At 37.9% G+C, this 22,576-nt stretch overlaps 1 protein-coding gene across 2 annotated transcripts in view; it reads right to left on the bottom strand.

Annotated features, from left to right (window-relative positions):
• The window catches only part of EDIL3 (EGF like repeats and discoidin domains 3), a 482,936-nt gene that overhangs the window by 275,958 nt on the left and 184,402 nt on the right, over positions 1–22,576 (bottom strand). The gene's annotated exons all lie outside the window — the stretch shown is intronic.

The following is a 22,576-nucleotide window of genomic DNA, read 5'->3' as shown; positions in this document are numbered from 1 at the left end:
TGCAAGAGCTCTTGTGCCCTGCTGGTGAAAGTAGCATAAACTTAAAAGTCATTGTAACTACATAGGCCAAGTGAAGTGGATGGTTGGTTGCAATACTTTTATTGACTATTTTGAGTTTGTGGTGGGGCATACTTCAAGAGAACTTCAATTTTTGCCAATGAATAGGAAGTAGCTCATTGAAAGCTGCAAAGATAGAGAAGAGACAGAGAGTTATTTTTGAGCCTTGAAAAAGTAACTTCACCAGAATGACTGGCACCTGGTACCTCTATTGAGGTACCAATACCTCAATTGGTACCTCTATTGAGAGTCAATAGAAGTGTGGTGCTCCATCTCTGGGATTGCACAGCTGAATCAGTTCTGCCTGAACCTGGACTCCTCTACTACACATTCTTGCCTCTGGGGTACTCCTTTGCTATGGCTGAGATTTTTTTCAACTGGCATAGCATTTAAGAATACTGTTTTCTTTGCAATAATCCTTCTGTCCTTTCCTTACTTCAGAGTCCACAGGCTTGTGTCAGTCTGAAGGCTCATCCTAATTACTCTTGGGCTTTCTCCCTCTTGTTCATCAGTTATTCCCCCTAATAAACCTTTGCCTCTCTAATTCTGTTTAATAGCTGGTTTCTTGGAGGATGCTGAATGACTCATGGCAGAATCCGCACTGGATGTTGTGAAGAAGAGACAAGTTGAAGGAAGAAAAAGCTCTCCCTGGGAGATGAAGAGAGATCAAGCTAACTATATAGCATTGTCTAATTTTTGTCCCCCCTTTTTTTAAATTGGAAAAACTAGAATATATTTATATGAAACAAAAATCTCTGAAAGGAAAGTTAAGATGTACACACTAGAAAAAGAAAGCAAGTGTTATTAAACTAAGTATCTGACTCTGTATGTAAAGATGAATTCCAGAGTCCTGGAGGGCATAGGAGAAGAAGAGAAGCCAGTGGTTTTTCCCAGGGACGGGGGAGCCTGGTGGGCTGCCGTCTATGGGGTCGCACAGAGTCGGACACGACTGAAGTGACTTAGCAGCAGCAGCAGAGAGAAGGTAACAGTGTTGGCAGGAGAATGGTGATAACTTGAGCCAACTGGTGGGGGCTCCATCAGACAAGGCTATAACAGAGAACAACAGTGAACGGCTACTCAAGTGTGGGTCAATACCCTTTAACATCTTAATGACAGAAAAGGAAATTCACCATCATCACAAAGTTAACAACAGGAAGCCCTTAAGAGTTTGGGCAATGCTATCCTGGAATATTCTATAATTCTATTACCTCCTCCTGCAGCTCTTTGATAGTGTTTCTTACAGTTTAACATTCCATGACAGTCAATAATTATATAACCTAATAAACATATGCATGAAATAGGCAACAATATGACAACTATGCTGTCAAGATCTTTGTATGGCTGACTTTCAAAAAGTGCAAAGAAATCAATGGGTCCATAATTTTCTTCAGATATCTCCATACCAATTAAAAATAAAACAGTTATTCAAGTAGGCAGTCTTGTGCCTTGCAGTACTGGTCAACTACACCAACTAACACCTGCCCTTGAGATGGTATGTTGTCAATGACTGAGACAAGAAGAAGGTGCAACACCAGGGACCATTTTCTCCCATCACCAAGAGATGCAAACCATGCTATAGAAACCTTTCCCCCTCTTCTTTCTCACTTTCTAATTCTTCCCTCCTCTCAAATTAATTAACGTTAACAATGCCAGACAAGTTACAAATTACTTTCAGATAAATAATCTCATTTATTCCTCCCAGCAACTAGAAGAGGTTGTTGTCTATATTATTCTCTTTTACCTTTTTTTAAAAACCGTAGGTCAGAAATTTTAGATAATATTTCTCAAATGAACATTACAAATGAAGCATTCGGTCTCAAGCCAAGAATCTGTGACTCTAAAACCTACATTCTTTACAGAATCAGTCAAATGGGGAAGGGAGAATAAAGTAAAAGTGATATTAGAACTTTGACTCATCAGTTCACTCACTCAAAATACAAAAATACATGACAGGTTTTTTAATTAACTGATAACTGATAGCCATGCATGTAATTGCTAAAAAAAAAAAAAAATTATAACCTAAGAATATTTGTGAAAGTGAAAGTCACTCAGTCATGTCTGACTCTTTGTGATCCCATGGACTATTCAGTCCATGGAATTCTCCAGGACAGAATACTGGAGAGGGTAGCCTTTCCCTTCTCCAGGGGATCTTCCCAACCCAGAGATCAAATCCAGGTCTCCTGCATTGAAGGTGGATTCTTTACCAGCTGAACCATAAGGGAAGCCCAAGAAATATATAATTTTAAACAAATAAGGAGTGTTAGAGATCATCTAATCCAATCTTTAAATTTTGCAGATAAGGAAACAAGCCTAAAAAGAATTCAGGATTTCTCAAAAATAAAAACAAAAACCTCAACTAATACGGGGAAAACTGAGTTTGAGGAATTCCCTCTAGTAGGAAAAAACTTTTTAAAAACAAAATTGATAAAGCTTTTCTGGCCCAACAAGAGAGCGATATGATTTCTATCAGAAAGAAAAGAAATATTTCTCATGTTCCCTTCTATTGATACCCTGGAGAAGGTAATGGCTACCCACTCCAGTATTCTTGCTTGGAGAATTCTATGGACAGAGGAGCCTGGTAGGCTACAGTCCATGGAGTTGCAAAAAGTCAGACATGACCGTGCAACTAACACTTGCACTTTCTACTTATAATGCGGAGGGAGGGATAAAAAACAAACAACTGAAATAGTAAGGCCAATGCCAGTCCTTGGGAGCAGTTAAAGACATGATTACGAGGGAAGTGGTCAACGGAAGTCACTTAGAAGAACAAGGAGCAAATATGAGCCTGGAAGGGATGATTACATTTAATCAAGGCTTCTATATCTCTGGAACAGTAAAACTTGGCTGAGGAGGAGTCAGCAGCTCTGCCTTATAAAGGAAGGATTTAGGAATGGATGGGGGCAATCCCGGAGGGGAGACCCTGCAAACAGACCTGGAAGTCAACTTCAAGGGGCAAGGGGGTATGCTCATAGAAGTATGCTATGAGGCTGTAATATGGGAAGAAATGTGGCTAGTAAGAAACTACCATGCCTAAAATTCAGTTTTGTTTGTAAAGCTACTATGTGACCTGTCTTTGTGGGACTATCTAAGTCTGCTAGACACACAGACCTATGTATGGAATTGGGGGAAGTCAGAGGGAAAGGGCTGTTCCATTCATCAGGCTCATCCTGGCAGAATGGAAGAAGAGTTGCAGCACATGATCCCAAGGAACTCAAGAATCCAGTGGATACAGGAACCTGAAAACTGAGCTGACAGCTATCTAGTCTTAGACACTCTATAGATATTTCCTGGGGGCACAGGCAAAGTCTATCAAGTAATCCTGGTGTAGCCTCTGGAATTCCCCAAAGATAGGAGTTAGAGAGTTGGAGCTCATTTTATTTATATCCGCAGAGATAGCATTGACCTCAGCTGACATCTTGGTTTCAGAGAAAGATTACTTGTAACAAAGGCTGTTTGCTACTGTTATTTTTCCTACTCCAAGAAATTCAGTGATTTTCATTTATATGACAAAGATGACATAAAGCAAAGGTGGCAAGCATTTAACCTTTTAAGAGTGCTTTATATGCTAGGCAACATGAAATACATAGTATTCTTTACAATACTTTGTTAAGAACATATCTTTTTTCTTTAAGCAAAAAAAAAAAAAAAACAAACAGGCTTACTCAGAAAGGTTAAGTGTGAGTCTAACAACAAAAGTCAAGATTTTTTTTTTTTAACACATTCTGCTTGACTACAAACCTAAGTCCTTTCCATTAAGCTACACTTCCTGCCCAGTTACAGATCTGTAGATGAATACAGTCAATCTTGATAGATGCTTCCAGAATTTAGCAAGTACTCACTAAGGCCAAACCCTTCCAAAACCTTCCTAAATGGAAATATTTTCAGCAAATTGGTCAGAGTGTATTAGATATCATGAATATAGAGAGTCTCTGCCATGCTAACAATACTCCACTTTAGCTGTGTTTGAAATCAGCTGTCAAACATGAGTATTTATTTCCCTGCTGCTGCTGCTAAGTCGCGTTGGTTGTGTCCGGCTCTGTGCGACCCCATAGACGGCAGCCCACCAGGCTCCACTGTCCCTGGGATTCTCCAGGCAAGAACACTGGAGTAGGTTGCCATTGCCTTCTCCGATTTCCCCACTATTTCGTGATATATTTGGTATGTGTATACTGCTGCTTACACTGTGAAGAAACTGACCCTGACCAACATATAGATTTCTTTCCTTTTTCTATTTTGTCCCTAACAACTGTACTGTGAAACTGATGTTATAAGCCTTGTACATACTCTTCTGGAGAAGGAAATGACAACCCACTCCAGTGTTCTTGCCAGAAAAGTCCCATGGACAGAAGAGCCCAGTGGGCTATGGTCCATGGGGTTGCACAGAGTTGGACACGACTGAGTGACTGAGCATGTGTGTGCACGCATGCACACACACACATATACTCTTTTGGAAAACTCATGACAGAGTGTTGAAATGACTGCTTACGTGGCATGTTCCCCCCTTAGACCCTTAATTCTCTGCCGTAAGTCATGGTTGGCACACAGTAGGTTTACAATATATCTTTAATAAAAAGGATGTGGCAATAATGAGTGATAACCACCATATCTTTTGCCTAACCCCATTCAAGCTTATAAGATTTATAAGTTATAAATATCTTTTTGGCATTTCAATTGGTAATTAAGATAGTCTAACTTTTCTACACTTTCTAAGGTTCAAATTCTTTAAATTTATATATCTAATATGGTATAAGCTTCTAGAGTATCACAGGTGTGATATTATTATATCCCTAAATGTACAATGATTGCACATATCTTAATTCTTTAGCAAATACATAATTGAGAAATACGTGACATTATACAATCCTATCAATAGTGTTTTGGCCTCTTAATTGAACAATTCCTATGTAAATAAAGACATTCACTTGAAGCATTAGCAAGATGAAATAATCAGAATATAAGTTAGTACAGAAAGATGATAAATGTAGCCCAAGGTTTCAACTCACCAAATGTTCATGTAGCCAAAAATTTTTGTGTTTGATGTTAATCAGTGACAATTAAGATGTGTCAAGAGTTTGCAGGTGTCTTTCTCCAAATGACAAGCAGACTAATCATATGAGAACTGAAGATTCGAGGAAACTTCTGTCTGTTTTGTTTTTTTTTCCCTCATCATCTAACAATCTTCTCTATTTTGATACTGGAAGTAAGTAGGTATCATTTTAAGGTGTTCACACACTTATACATAATGATCATCACATATAGCATTTACATTGCTCTCATACTGTGAGAAGAAACTGACCCTAACCTTGTTCAGCATAAAAGTGTTTTTCTTTATTTTTCCTTATTTCAGCATAATATTCATTTATTAGGCATCTATTATGTGCTGTATACTCAGCTACTTATTTGTGATACATGTTTTAAGTGGAGTTACGATTGTCAGCTGCTACAAGAGGAAGCTAACAACTCAAGAAAATATTTACTTATCCAGGTTATAAGGTAATTTTAATGACTATCTTTTACTGTCTATGTACTGTGCTCAGTATTAATATTTTTTGTTTATGTAATAGTTTCTGAAAAATTAATTATATAATTCTCTTAGTGATATATTAACAAATGTTTGTAATATTACCACATCCATAATTTTTGCTGCCAAAATTTTGGAATATTTAGGGCACCTGATAACATTTTTTTACAACATGTCAGCACTAATCTATAGCTGATACATAATTTTGAAAACAATTTAATAGTAGAGCAAATTCTGAAAACAAATGAGCCTTACTGAACCACTCAGAGCTTATTAAAACAAGTGTGATCTCAATTCCTTCTTACTTCAAAAATTTGCTTCTTTTTGTATCACAGGTATACAGAAGAAGTATCCAGAGTGGTGGTTATGAGCTTCAGTTCTGATTAGTATTCATAAAAGTTGAAATGATCTGATAGATAACAATATTTGATAATAGCACTCTTAACAATAAAAGTATAAGTGGACTTTCAAGATACAAGAGGCATCAGGGAGTTTTAAAATCAGTAATGCTGTAATACTTTTGTAGGTAATCTTTAAGTAACTCCTAACACAATGGGGACAGCATATGATCAATATTAATGAACAACTGAAGTCAACAGCATGCTCTCCAGGCATTTTTATGCAAGCTCATATAAATATGTCAACAAGATTAATCACTCACAAAAGCAATAGATCTATATGTGCTTTTCTACTTTTCTGCATTGACCTTCTCCCAATTCCAACTGTAGAGTTGAAGTGATTTCCATATATGTAGGCCAGTTAGTTTTTCCACACATTGAGAGACTATGCCCCAAATCATTAATTCTGTATAGTGTGAAAACAGATTATTACAAAGTAAATAGGGTAACACTCTCCTGTGACAAGGTATACATAGATGCAGTCAATTTTACAAATTATGTTTCCAAACATTGGCATCTAGATATTAAAAATGAATGCACATTTTAGATTATATAATAAGGAAATACCAATAGGCTCATAAAAAGAGCATTGTTTCAGTGTTTATTCTAGCAGTACAACCAAATAGGAACAGTTATGACCCAAAAGTTCACTCCAAATTCCTGTCTTAAAAACATGCTAAAATCATATCATAGCGTTGCTTTTACATTTAATGAGGTCTGAACATTTTGGTAGTTTCCATTTGGAGTCATTGTCACTCTATAACTAGTTGAAAAAGAAGAAATTATTCTGGTAATATTCACATGATTGATGCTTTCAAATCATTTTTGACACTAGTTGCTTCTTCTCCTTCTTCCTCCTGGTTTCTCCTCCTCCTCCCTTTTAAATGTAAACTATAAAATCAGCCGAAAAAAAAAAAAAAAAAACTGTCTATATTTTCTGGGTATTTTGTATGCATTCAGAAAGGTAAATTATAGTTAATCCAAACCATTCCATTTAAGGGGAGAATCAGCAAAATGAACAAATTGTTCCTCAAACATAAAATATTTGAATAGATTTGAAAATTGCAATCTGGAGCTAAAGAGAGATTTTTTAAAAATACCCTACTGATAAACTTTCTTCTCAAGGATTAATATTGGCCTCTCTTTATATATATCTGTCCAAAGGAAAACACTGATACAACTAGTGATCAGAACAGGTTTAGGGACCCTGTACTTGTTTCCATGAGCTACTCTATCAAGTTACTGCAAACTTGGTAGCTTCAAAGAACAGTTATTTATTTTGTCTGAAGTCAACGTGTCAGGAGGGCCATAATCCCTCTGGAGACTAGGCAGACTCCCTCCTGTCTCTCCAGCTTCTGTTGGCTCTTGGAGTTCCTTGGACTATAGCAGCGTAACTCCAATCTCTGCCTCCATCCTTCAGGGCCCATCCAAATCCAGGATAATTTCATCTCAAAATCCTTAACTACTTACATTTGCAAAGCCTCTGTGATGGCTAAATTGTATCCCTGCCCCCCAGTTCACATGGTGAAGCCTTAACCTCCAGAACCTCAGAACATAACTGCATTTGGGAATAAGGATGAAAGAAGGCCATATATATGGGCTGTAGCCCAATCCAATCTCCCATCTAAGAAGTCAAAATCTGGACACACACAAGAGATATCAGTGATGAACCATCACCAGAGGAAAGGTCACGTGAGGACAAAGTCAGAAGGTGACTATGACAACTCAGGAAGAAAGGCTCAGGAGAAACCAAGCCTGCCAACACCTTCATCTTGCACTTTGAAAACTGTGAGGAAATACATTCTATTGTTGAAGCCACCCACGCTGTGGTATTTTGTTTTTAGCAGTCCTAGCAAACTAACACAGGCTCAGTTTTCAAATAAGGTCACATTCTGAGATTCGTGGCAGACAGGAATTTTGGAGAGGTGCTCTTCAAACCACTACAGTCCCCAAGTAGTTTCTTCTTGTGGCAAAGAAGTTGATTAAGGAAACCCTCATCTAATGTTAGAGTTGGCTGACAAAGCACTCACATTTATTAACAACTACCAGCTTAGCTAAAACTAATTTCACTTTGCTCTCATCACACAGTGTGGTAAAAAGTTTTGAGGATTTTGGAGATCAGGAAAGCAGTTTAATTTTTTAGCAGTCCCAAGAAGGAGCGCAGAAGTGGCTGTTTAGGTGGCATCAGGGAGGAACTGTCACTGCAAGATAGAAGGAAGTACTGAAGAAAGAATTAAGATTTCTTGCAGTTACTCTTGATCCATTTAATCTAGTGTAGAGTTGGGCCTGCCAATGGCAGTACACAGTGAGTCAATACTCAGAGAAAGCCATTATACACATTATTTCCATGTTGTTGTTGTTCAGCCACTAAGTCATGTCTGACTCTGCGACCCCATGGACTAGAGCATGTTAGGCTCCTCTGTTCTCCACTATTTCCTGAAGTTTGCTCATATTCATGTTCATTGAGTTGGTAATGCTCTCTAACCATCTCATCCTCTACCACCCCCTTCTCCTTTTGCCTTCAATCTTTCCCAGTATCCCAGGGTCTTTTCCAATGACTCAGCTCTTTGCATCTTGCAGCCAAAGTACTGGAGCTTCAGCTTCAGCACCAATCCTTCCGATGAATACTCAGGGTTGATTTCCTTTAGGATTGACTGGTTTAATCTCCTTGCAGTCCAAGGGACTCTCAAGAGTCTTCTCCAGCCCAAACTCAAAAACATCAATTCAAATCAATTATTTCTATAAATACATGTAATCATTTGTATAACAATATCTGTTATGTTCTCTTTTCTCAATAGATATGATTAAATATTAATATTAATATGGATTTTAAAAATTATTAACAAAATAGAGCTAAAGGATCTATCGTTTGCAAAGCGACGACTGTTACTATAGCTCCATCTAACATTTTTCCCCTGTCCATTTATCCCCTGTTCATCCTGCACTGATGCCAAAATAAACTTCCTAAACCCACCACCAGCTCAGAATGCTTTATAACTCACACAGATATCTGTCTCTTTAGGTTGTAGTCACAATGCATATATATATATATATATATATACATATATTAATTCTTCAAAACATGCTATTTTAGGACATCTTTACTTAATAATACTTACTTTCTGATTGATTATGTGATGTTATCCTTAACAGAACAATATATAGTGAATACAAGACAAAAGATAATTTGCCCTTTTATTTTCTTTCTAAAATAAAAGACATCAATTTTGGCTTACTATGCCTATGAACATTAACCATAGTATACAGAATCCTTTTATAAACGACAGAATGTCCTAGGAAATTAAGTAATGATTATTATTGTTGAAGTTAGTAACAGAAGACCTAAGTGTACCTTGAAATCTTGGGTTAACAGGATAAACATTTTTAAAATCTAAAGGAAACATGGGTATTTAAAGCATGGACGATCATGATGATCAGTGTTATGCTTTCCTTTTCTTTACATGGCCAACAGAGTAAGAGAGTGAAACTTCCCCAAAGACTTTAGGACCCATAAATGCAATCCAATCTAAGTGAAAAAAAACCTGACATTCAATACTTTTTTGAACCATAGAGGGGGAAAAAAATCCCTTTCTGCTTCTAGTGATTGTAGTAAACCAGCTCTGAGTAATGCCCAGAAATCGTACTAATTTCTAATTACTTAAAAAGCCCTTAAAAATCAGGGAGCTGTTTCCAAGTAGAAGTCTGCAAATCACTTGTCTGAAAAGTGCATCTGTCAGAATGCACATACCATGCATTGCAAAATACAATTCGAGCTCCAGAATACACATTAGCAGGTGGTAGAAAGTGGTAAGACATCATTCAAGTTTGCCGTTAGCCACTTTGGTTTGTTTCCTCTTCTATGTGTCACTAGGACAGGGCATGGAGAAAAGACAGAGACCAAGGTATTTCCATTATAAGCAAATATCTGAGCCCAGGTTTCAGAAGCATCAAGCAATCTCGCGGTTTTGCATGGTGTCTCTAAGCAGCTACAAAATTTCCATGTTCTCCATCAATCTTCCTCTGACAGCTCTTCACCTTCTTCTTCTATTGAACTTGCTGCCTGTACTATGTGATTAACATCTCACTGTATACTGCTTCCTTCTCTAATTATTTTATGCATCTCTCTTGTCTCCCCGATGAGGTTATAAACTGTTCTTGCACAGGAATGCCTACGCCTTGTATTTTTTTATACCCCCACAGACTCTGATAAAGTACTAGATTCTCTAATGCTGCTTCATAAATACATGATGGAAAATTATTAATAATTTTAGGAATAACAGCATATAATCTAAACTACCTTTCATAGTCTATAACAAAAACCTAAAGTTTAGAGGTTGGATGCATTTTCATTTGTAGCTCTTTCTCATCCACAGCAGGTTGCGACAACCCAATTTTAAGCCTGGAGCCAAGTTCAATTTTCTCTGCTGAAGGCTGTGGTAATTTGTAGAATACCAGACTGCGGATAATCTTATACATAGGTATTAAAAGTAGGTGCACTCTTTCTACAAAACTACAGCTCTTTCTTTTGAAATCTAGCAGAGCAATTTTGATTTTAAAGCCAATGACAGAAGGTAGAGGAAAGGATTTCTATTTTCTCTTTCAGAATCTGGCCTCTGTGACTGCCATGTTAATCATGAGGCAGTGAGAGCCCTGTAGCTCAGGCATCCAGAGCACTAAGATGGGAAGGGTGCCTACCCAGACTTCATAGCTGAGGACATTGAAACACAGCTGGACAGGCAAGTTACTGTTTGAATGGCCTCCTTAGGTCTCGTATGTGACTTCTTTGTGGCAGACAAGAAACCATGAAACAAAGCAGGCATGGATACCAGCCAGCTGGCCATCTGTTTCTTCACCCACTGTGATAATTTAGTCTTGTAGAATTTTGTTAAGTGAACATTAAGTAATGACCATGTCAAACAGAGTGCATAATGAATGCTTCTTAATCACTGGATAAAAGCTTAGGGGAAGCTTGCCCAAACACTGAAAAGGTCACCGATACAAACCAAGAATTAAAAACAAGAGAGCAATGAAACTGATGCAGAACAGCAATAATTAACTTCTTTTCCAGTTTCACTTCTGATCATATGGAATCTATGTCACATGGAAGATGGGGGTCTCATAAGGAAGCTGGGTAATAGTGTCATAGTTCCTAACTCCCAGTATACATGTGTCAAACTCAGGAAAAATTTTTAAATGAATAAAACATGTGAGGAGATTTATCATTCTGACTCAAGCTGAAGGCACTAGGGTTATAGCTATTAACACCAAACTTTTCCAAATAATTCCCTGGATTAAAATCAAGAATTCTGGAAAATATTTTCTGTGTTGTTTTCTATAAAGATCAACTGAAATATCTCATTCTGAGAAAGTTTTTTTTTTTTTTTTTCTCATAAACAATACCTACAAAGTCATCAAGTTTTTTAATCCCCCCAGTGGAATGATGTACTCGATTAACTGTATTATTGGGATGGTCGGTCTCCTACTGCCTGGAATTCTGAAGTTCATAAGTTTACACTAATCTTAGATAGTCAGTGTTACCGCCACTATTCATGAAAAGGAATCAGAATGTTTTACTTGGTTAAGTTACTATCCTATCACCTAAAGAAGACAATATCTGTTCCTAAGAATCTGCTTATATGGTTCCCCAGCTCAGAATGCCTTTCTTCACCCCACTGTCTCCTCCAAATCTCCCCTTCCTTCCAAGACCTTCCAAAGTTTCGTATTCTCCACTCAGCAGTGGACACAGGATGGGAATAGGTCAGTTTTCATTTTTAAAATCGGAGGAGGGCAATGCCAAATAATGTTCAAACTATGGTACAATTGCGCTCATTTCACATGCTAGCAAAGTGATGCTCAAAATCCTTCAAACTAGGCTTCAACAGTAGGTGAAGCCTCAACTGAGAACTTCAAGATATACAAACTGGATTTAGAAAGGCAGAGGAACCAGAGATCAAACTGCCAACATTCATTGGATTATGGAGAAGGCAAAGGCAGTCCAGAAAAACATCTACTTCTGCTTCACTAACTATGCTGAAGCTTTTGACTGTGTGGATCACAACAAACTGGAAAATGTTTAGAGAGATGGGAGTACCAGAACACCTTACATATCTCTTAAGAAATCTGTATACGGGTCAAGAAGCAACAGAACTGGACATGGAAAAACTGACTGGTTCCAAATTTGGCAAGGAGTACGACAAGGCTGCATATTGACATTCTGCTTATTTAACTTAAATGCAGAGCACATCATGCAAAATGCCAGAGTGGATGAACCACAAGCTGGAATGAAGATTGGCTGGGAGAAACATCAATAACCTCAGATATGCAGATGATAATATAATGGCAGAAAGTGAAGAGGAACTAAAGAGTCTCTTGACAAGGGTGAAAGAGGATAGTGAAAAAGCTGGCTTAAAATTCAACATTAAAAAAAAAGCTAAGATGATGGCATCTGGTCCCATCACTTCACTGCAAATAGAAAAAGTGGAAGCAGTGACAGATTTTATTTTCTTAGGCTCCAAAATCACTATGGACAATTACTTCAACCATTAAATATAAAAAGACACTTGCTCCTTGGAAGGAAAATTATAACAAACCTAGACAGTGTATTCGGCTTCCCTGATAGCTCAGTTGGTTAAGAATCCACCTGCAATGCAGGAGACTCCAGTTCGGTTCCTGGTTTGGGAAGATCCCCTGGAGAAGGGATAGGCTACCCACTCCAGTATTCTTGGTCTTCCCCTTGTGGCTCAGTTGGTAAAGAATTGGCCTGCAATGTGGGAGACCTGGGTTCGATCCCTGGGTTGGGACAATCTCCTGGAGAAGGGAAAGGCTACCCACTCCAGTATTCTGGTCTGGAGAATTCCATGTACTACAGTCCATGGGGTCACAAAGAGTCAGACATGACTGAGTGACTTTCACTTTCACAGACAGTGTATTAAAAAGCAAAGATATCACTTTGTCAACAAAGGTCTATGCAGTCAAAGGTATGGTTTTTCCAGTAGTCATGTATGAATGTGAGAATTGGACCATAAAGAAGGTTGATCACTGAAAAATTGATGCTTTAAAATTGTGGTGCTGGAGAAGACACAAGAGTCTTTTGGACAGCAAGGATATCAAACCAGTCAGTACTAAAGGAAATCAAACATGACTATTCATTGAAAGGACTGGCTTTGAAGCTCCAATACTTAGGCCACTTGATGCAAAGAGCTGATTCATTGGAAAAAGAACCTTATACTGGGAAAGAGTGAAGGCAAAAGGAGAAGTGGGCAGCACAGGATGAGATGGTTAGATAGCATCACCGACTCAATGGACATGACTTTGAGTAAACTCCAGGAGATACAGAGGTGGCTGGTATGCTGTAGTCCATGGGATCACAGAGAGTTAAACAAGATTTAGCTACTGAACAACAATAGCACACACCAAATACTTGCTGGATGAATGAGAAACGTTCACAATTTTATGAACTGAATATACTGGCAAAGTATGTTAGGGATTTAAGTGACATTATTTCATACCCAGAGGACATTCTGGTTGATTCCTCCACTTATCTAGGGAGTCAATTTCATATAAACTAAAGTTGGATAAACTGTTGATACTCTGCTCTATAAGAGTAACACATTCTTTGGCAATATCAATTCCTTTTAGACTTCACAAGAGGAAAAGAAAAAAAAACATGGAGAACAAAAACAACGATAAGAAAATGAAGGTAGGAAAAACATGTTGAGAAAAATATATGTTGAGAAAAGTTTCAGATTTACCTAAAGTCCTTTGGCTGTTTTTTTTTTTAATTTTATTTAATTTTAATTTTATTTTATCTTTAAACTTTACAATATTGTATTGGTTTTGCCAAATTTGTTTTTCCTTGATCTATCTCCCTGGTGCTACTCTCAATGCTATACCGTCATTTCACTGACCTTATAAATCCTTTTATTTGACTATACATCTAAAACTGGTTTCTATCAGATCATTCTGACAAGAGAATCTCGTTTAAACTGCTACACTATTAGGCTGAGAAAACCTCTATCAAGACTTGCCCATAGGGATAAGCAGTGTGTGGGTGAAAAAAACCAGAAAGCCATTTAAAAAATAATAACATCACACTTTATGTAAAGTAATTGTCTGCTGGCTTCCTAGTAGACATGAAAATGTAGGTGGTAGTTAAATATTTGAAAACTCTAGAAATCCACTTAAAAATGTGTATAACAATTTATTATCATTGCAAAGCCAATTAAAAATGTTGAGCTATTAAACACAATTCAGTTTCCAACCCAGGAGAGAAAATTCTAAATGTATTCAGCACATATTTGCATTACTATAAAAATCTATATTTCTACTTTTCCAGTATTATGCATTTAAATTTGTAAATTCCATGTTGCATTAATCACATGAATATAGATGGGTAATTTTAGAGAGGTACAGTAATCACTGTATTCTCTATAAAAGAAATCATTCCTTCTGACAATTTTGTGGTGAATTTTGCTAAAAACTGACTATTGGTTCATAAAATAGCAAGGCTTCCTTCACAAAAGTTATTAGATGTTTAAGCCCTTCTCAGCTTTATCAAAATAATAAAAAAAAAACTGTTAAGTACTACACTTTAATAGCACAGTCTTTGGACTCTGACACTGTACTTAATACTACATAGAATATGGCCATATAACCATTAAAAGAAATGGCAGTATTCCAAGTTTGACTCCACCTTAATTTAATATTTATAGTGTTTTCATGATTCAAATAAAGTATGCTGATTAAAATGATCAGGATGTCACCACCTGGATGGACAAAGCAGCTGAGGTTCACATCTTCAGTATAAAATACCTCAACTTATTTCTGCCTGTTATCCTTTATTTCCAACACAATTTCTGTTAAATGAAATATCATAGTACAAAGAAATTATATACAGTATAGAAGATTTTAGTCAATCAATGAATACCTTAAATAATTAATTAGAGAAGTTCTTGCCAACATGCTACTTAAATATGGGTTTCCTTGGTGGCTCAGTACAAAGAATCTGCCTGCAATGTGGGAGACCTGGGTTCAATTCCTGGGTCAGGAAGATCCCCTGGAGGAGGACATGGCAATCCAATCCAGTATTCTTGCCTGGAGAATCCCATGGACAGAAGAGCCTGGTGGACTGCAGTCCATGGGGTCACAAAGAGTAGGACACGACAGAAGCAGCTAAGCTAAGCACCTCACCTATTTAAATATTATATGTTAAATATAGTATATCTGAAATTTATATTCAGTAGCTCATTCTTTAAGATCAGCATATCAAATATAAAAGATTTTGAGAGTAATCAATAGTTTACAAGAAGTGACTGAATGTGTAACTGCCCTTTGGTAAATGTGGTATGACTTTCAGTCTGATTTTTCCTACATAAAGCCTTTTAAAATAATTTATGGGTCTAATTGAAGTAGGTCACAAACAGTAAAGAGATTTATGACTGTTGACTCAACACCTGAAAAAACAGTTGTAAATGTACAGACATTGTAATTTCCAAAGAAGCAACTAAATGACATCTTCACATCATTGTACAAGATAGAATGGAACTATGATAGGAAGAGCACATTGAATTCTAATGAAGATTATCAAGCAGCAAAAATGTCTCTAACATGGGTATTCAAGGATAACCATATTGTTCAAGATTAAATTTCTCTTAGATGTGGACTCAGGCTCACTCTCATAACTGTAGTAGGAACCTTATTACACTGTTTTAATATTTTTCTGGATAAAATAATTTTGACCACAATTTAGTTCATAGAACTGTAGACAAGGGTTCCAAGTTTTCCTTGATCTATGTGCCAGAGGGGAACCTGAATCAAGAATCTTAGCTCTTTACAGAGAAACTACCTTAGTCCACCTCTGGGCTAAAATGCACAATCTTTGATTCAGACACAGGCTCATCAGGCCTCTCAACTTCCCTAAGAGGATGTCCTTCTCAACTCTGCCTATGTTGCCCCTTGGAACGTAAAAGACATATATGCCTTTACCCTGCAGCCAAACTCATTAGGAAATGCTATTGATTCTACCTGCAAAATATAACGGAGTGACTATAAAGCCAGGGAACACAGATAAATACAAGAAATGATACATTAATATTACACTGCAAAACAATGAAAAAAATTGTGTTTACACAGCCCCTGTTGCTGTATTGAACAAAATGATGTTACCTGTTTACTACTCAAAACTGCAAGTCGTACCTTCAGGCCCAATATTCCTATTTCTCCCTTACTGTGATCTGGTTTTCTTAAAAGCATTTGCCACCTTCTAATAGAACTTGTTTATTTTACCTCTTTCCCTTCCCCATTCCCTCCTTCTCTATTATTTGGAGGGAATTATTCTCTATTATTTCGTTTATTAGCTCTGTGAAGACACAGAACTTTGTTTTCATCACTGGCGTATCTCAAGTGTCTGGGAATGATGTACTCAGAGTACCTTTGTTGACTGAATATGTCTTTGTATTTAAGTGGCTAAGTTTTCCAAGTGTTTGTCAGGAAATAGAACGTTAAACTTACTAAATACTGATCAAAGCTGGATTTAGCCCTGCATTACATCAGAAAGGCCATTTTTCATAAAGGCAATGGCAACCCACTCCAGTACTCTTGCCTGGAAAATTCCATGGACAGAGGGGCCTGGTAGGCTGCAGTCCATGGGATCGCTAGGAGTTGGACATGACTGAGCGACTTCACTTTGACTTTTCACTTTCATGCATTGGAGGAGGAAATGGCAACCCACTCCAGTGTTCTTGCCTGGAGAATCCCAGGGACGGAGAGCCTGGTGGGCTGCCGTCTATGGGGTCGCACACCGAGTCGGATACAACTGAAGCGACTTTGCAGCAGCAGCAGGATCATTTAGATAAACACAAAAAGTGTTTTTATAGAATTGCTTTTGCTGTAACCCCATTGACCTACATAAAAACCAAACTAAATGAACAAACCAAAACTTTCGGAAAAAAAGAAAAGAACACTCTGTTTTATTCATTGGAGTCATGTTATCAAGGATCTGAGGTGCAGAATCTCTGAACTTGAGACCAAGAAGAGTTTTGTTTTTCATGAGCAACAAATTCAGTTATTTCTTATGAAAAATTTGAATTTATAACAGCATTCAGTCATCAGAAACTTATTAAGCAGCTGCTATGCGACAGACACTAAGTATTGTGAACAATATCAAAAACAGCCCATGGTCTCAAGAATCCTGTATGCCAAAGAAGATTACAGGGAAGTAAACAGAAAACTTCAATACAATGAATTAAGTGCTAATGTATGGCAAGTACTGAGAGTTCTGGGAAAATGTAAGAGAAATACCCAATTCAATAATGGAAACTCAGTTTTGAGATCCTAGAATAATGAACACTTAAAACTGGGATCCACAGGATGAATAGGAATAGGCTAATAAGGAAAGTAGTGTATAGCCCTTCTGGCGGAGGAGGGCTTTCTCAAGCATGAATACTCAAAGTAAAAAAAAAAAGAAAAAGAATAATAGGTAATTTGAAGAAATGAAACAAATGCAGAGTCATTGCAGTCCAAAGTTTAACAGGGAATGGTAGGAGAAAAAGTCAGAGAGATTAGCAGAGCCTGATTATGACAAACCTCACAAGCCTACTTAGGGATTTAGACTTTATCCTGAAGGTAATGGGAAGTTGAGTGTTTTAAGCAAAGAATGACTTTAAGCAAAGAATGACTTTAAGCAAAGAATGTCTGATCAGATGCACACAAATTGAATGTGTAGGATTAGCTACTTGATAGAGTTATTGATGGATGGTTTCTATTTCCTCTACAAAGTATATCTGTCTCAATACTAGAAAAGATATGGCCTGCAGCCACTATGTAAAACAGTACGGAGGTTCCTCATAAAACTAAAAATAGAGTTGCCATATGATCCAGCAATTTCACACCTGGGCACATACTCAGACAAAACCATAATTTGAAAAGATGCATGCACCCCTATGTTCATAGCAGCAATATTTACAATAGCAAGACATGGAAAAGGCCTAAATGTCCATCAACAGACAAATGGAATAAAAAAAGATGCAGTACACACACACACACTCACACACACACACACACACACACACACACACACACACAATGGAATACTACTCAGCCATAAAGAAGAATGAAATAATGCCACTGGCGGCAACATGAATGCACCTAGAGATTATCACACTAAGCGAAGTAGGTCAGAAAGAGAAAGACAAATGTATGATATCATTAAATGTGGGATCAAAAATATGACACATATGAACACATCTATGAAACAGAAATAGATTCACAGACAGAGAGAACAGACCTGCAGTTGCCAAGGAGGAGAGGGGTGGGGAAGGGAGGTACTGGAGTTTGGGATTAACGGATGCAAACTATTATTTACAGGATGGATAAACACTAAGGTTACACTGTATAGCACAGGAAACTATATTCAATATACTCAGATAAACCATAATGGAAAAGAATATATATATATATACACACACGTGTGTGTGTGTTTAATTAAGTCATTGTGCTATACAGCAAAAACTGACAGAATACTAAATCAATTATATACTTCAATAAAACTAAAAAATGATAACGGGTGGTAGTGTGACACAAAAGGTAGCAGAAACATTTTAAACAGCAATTGGCGGAGCTTAGGAAATACCTGATGAGGCAGTCTGAGTATCTGTAGGAAGTACTGATGCTCAGCTGCTGTTGAAGACTAGGAAACTGTAATGGTGGCACTCTCTGAAAGACGTGACATTTCTTCTTCTGTGCTTAGTAGAGAACGATGATGATACCACTAATCCAAAACTAGAAGCTTTCTAGTTGTATGCAAGGAATGGCAAGCAAAGAAAACAAAAAGTATGTGCAAGAGAGTGGTTTTGATGATGGAACTTGTGGGCTTTGCTAGGAAAAGGAGGGTGATCAGGTTCTAAGGAGCTGAACAAGAATGCTAGCATAACACAGGGATTGGAGGTGTGAAGTCAAAGGAAAGGTGCAGTTTAAGAATTAAATAAATTCTGCATCTGAAAAAAAAAAACAAGGCAGTTCTAAGTCACATAATAAATGTATATGTACACTTTGAATATGCATTTATAAAGTGCTGCTGCTGCTGCTAAATTACATCAGTTGTGTCTGACTCTGTGTGACTCCCATAGACGGCAGCCCACCAGGCTCCCAAATCCCTGGGATTCTCAAGGCAAGAACACTGGAGTGGGTTGCCATTTCTTTCTCCAATGCATGAAAGTGAAAAGTGAAAGTGAAGTTGCTCAGTCGTGTCCGACTCTTAGCGACCCCATGGACTGCTGCCTACCAGGCTCCTCCGCCCATGGGATTTTCCAGGCAAGAGTACTGGAGTGGGTTGCCATTGCCTTCTCCGTTATAAAGTGCTAGAGACTTGTTAAAGATTACCAACACATTGAGCTATTCTTGACTTGATCAGAATGAATAAAAGAGAATTAGCATGAAAGCAACACTTTGTGTAACACCATGTCATTCAAGGTTATTCATGTCTTGTCTGCCTACCACCTAAGCTTGTCCAATGACAAGCAGCAGTAAGTACCATCCTTTTGGAGACACTGTGTTAAGATAAAGACATGTCTGCGAAGACGTCCAGCATGTCATGGAATGTGTGTGCCATGGAATGTTAAGTCGCTTCAGTCGTGTCCGACTCTGTGTGACCCCAAAGACGGCAGCCCACCAGGCTCCCCCATCCCTGGGATTCTCCAGACAAGAACACTGGAGTGGGTTGCCATTTCCTTCTTCAATGCATGAAAGAGAAAAGTGAAAGTGAAGTCGCTCAGTCATGTCCGACTCTTAGCAACCCCGTGGACTGCAGCCCACCAGGCTCCTCTGTCCATGGATTTTCCAGGCAAGAGTACTGGAGTGGGGTGCCATTGCCTTCTCCATGTGCCATGGAATAGGGCTTTTTAATTTTAAGAACAAGGTGACAGCAGAAATTTGGATGTGAGCAGAGTAACCAGAGCTGTATGAGAACATGGACTAGTGAAGATCACCAGCCAGAAGGCTTCGATTTTAGGAGTCATCAAAATATTAAGGTTTCTGAGACGGAATGAGATTGCCAAACTGTGAAGATTTCCAGAATAATTAATTCCCAGCAGTAACTTACTCAATGCACAGACCCAGAATTCTATTTAAAGAGTAAACTGCAAGTTGATTTCACTTCTGAATAAGTCTTTGGTGGTTAGTGATGAGATGGTCCAGTGTGTCAGGATCTTTTATATGTTGAAAACAGCAGCCCTTAAGGAGGATGTTTAGAGCCAAATTCATGGCTCACCTCTATCATGCAGAGCTATGCTAAGAGTCTGCAAATCCTTTAGACACAGATCTTTCCCCAGTTTCATCTTATTGACTGCTTTCATGTTTTTTCCTTTGTCACATATAACCAGAACAATCACCCTCACTTTCTAACCATTTTTGGAAAAAAGAGATGGAAAACCCTAATACTGCATATATTAAAAGTTGAAACATCAAAGGAAGACAATAGGCTCCAAAATGTAAAGCAGCCCCCAATAAACACCTCTTAGCTAGGAATTGTTTTTGCCTGGCAGTGCTTTCTAATGTTGATCTCTTATACTTGAGTAGGTCTCTGCCATTACCTGAAGCATGAGATCTTCAATGGGAGGATTGAACAAGGCAGCAGATTTCAGAGCAAGAGAGGGTTTGTGTGTGTGTGTGTGTGTGTGTGTGTGTGTGTGTGAGTAGTTTTGTTGTTGTCATTATGTCCTTTTTATTTCTTCCAGGGAGCCTCAAATCTCCAGTAAAATTTTTGCAACAGAAAGCTTTTTGTGTTGGTAGGACTGAAGAGGGTTTAGTGGTGGAAGTAAACGCAAATGCTCAATTCCTCCTCTCCAGTTCAGTTCAGTTCAGTTCAAGTGGCTCAGTCATGTCCGACTCTTTGCGACCCCATGAATCGCAACACGCCAGGCCTCCCTGTCCCTCACCAACTCCTGGAGTTCACTCAGACTCACGTCCATCGAGTCAGTGATGCCATCCAGCCATCTCATCCTCTGTCATCCCCTTCTCCTCTTGCCCCCAATCCCTCCCAGCATCAGAGTCTATGAATACTAATTACCAAATATGTATCACTTGTATCTTGTGGAGAGATCAGCCAAACAATTAGGGGTATAAGAATCCCTTGGACTGCGAGGAGATTAAACAGGTCAGTCCTAAAGGAAATCAATCCTGATTATTCATTGGAAGGACTGATGCTGAAGCTGAAGCTCCAATACTTTGGCCAGCTGATGCGAAAAACTGACTCATTGGAAATGCCCCTGGTACTGGGAAAGATTGAAGGCAGGAAGAGAAGGGGATGACAGAGTATGAGATGGTTAGATGGCATCACTGATTCAATGGACATGAATTTGAGCAAACTCCAGTAGATGGTGAAGAACAGGGAGACCTGGCATGCTTTGTCCATGGGGCTGCAAAGAATCGGACACAACTGAGTGACTAAACAAGAATCAGGAGTATGACCCAAGAGCAAGAAAGGCAAACGTTTCCTTCCATTCTTTGTAAATATACAGATAACTAAACCTGCTAACAAATATTTGCTAACAGGAGAAGGCTTATCTATAAATATTTTTAGTGGTATATTTCTAGTTTAGGACTATTTCTGGTAAACAAATCTATAATCTATGAATTTATAAGGTACAGTTTCATGGCAAATGTTATATAAGCTAGTCAACTATATGAAGATTGACTATTATCTAAATACCCATGTACATGTGATAATCCATGTCCATACACAGAGACCCAATTGTTTTCCAGGGTCAGATATCATGTGTCCAGTGCAGAAAAGAATGACCTAGGGAGCTGTCCTCAATGTCCTCAATCTCTCTGCTTCACTTGTGCCTCTTGACTGCTTCTATCGTTGAAATTGCTAGTAAGCTTTGACATTGGCTAAGGTCTCTTGACTTGTCTAAGGCTGATTTAACAATCCAATCTTTTGAAGTAACTCTATAGTTACTCAACCTTTCTAGAAAAGTTGTATAGACTAAAAGTGAAATGCTTGAAAAAATTCAAATGCCCATAAGTTTAGGAATAGTTAAGCAGCCCTCAGTATAATTATGAAGTATAATAGAAATCTGCCAGTTTAAAATATGAAAACTTAGTTACATGATAAAATCTACATAAATTATGTTAAATGCAAAAACACAGTTTATGCTACAACAAATGATCCTAAAAAGTCACGTTTAAGAAGAGAGTGAAATAGAAGGTGCCTTGGATGGTCTATGTCTGACAGAGACATTGGTAATGTCATTGAGAAAGGTAAGACATGAGAGCAGAGAGGGAAAAAAGTTAAGAACATTTTTGAAGAAAAAAAATTTTGCTGATAAGTCATTAAATGTGTCTAGATGATATCTGAAAATGGAAATACGAAATTCAAGAGTGAGGCCACATTTATAGAAAAGAAGAAGAGAAAGCAAACTCCCATATTTTATGAGCTGGGTATCCCCCTGGATCTTTTACATATATTTTCAATTAATAATTGAAAGTTTCATCACTGCACTGAAAAAACTGAATCACTAAGATGCTTAGCTATCCAGATTTGGGAGTATTTTCCATATAGGAACTAATAGAAGCCTGGGAGAGATTACAGCAAAAGGGGTAA

The sequence above is a fragment of the Bos indicus x Bos taurus genome, chromosome 7 (genome assembly GCF_003369695.1).
Source record: "Bos indicus x Bos taurus breed Angus x Brahman F1 hybrid chromosome 7, Bos_hybrid_MaternalHap_v2.0, whole genome shotgun sequence".
Lineage (NCBI taxonomy): Eukaryota > Metazoa > Chordata > Mammalia > Artiodactyla > Bovidae > Bos > Bos indicus x Bos taurus.
The sequence above is the reverse complement of the archived record's forward strand: the minus strand, read 5'-3'. Positions and strand labels throughout refer to the sequence as shown.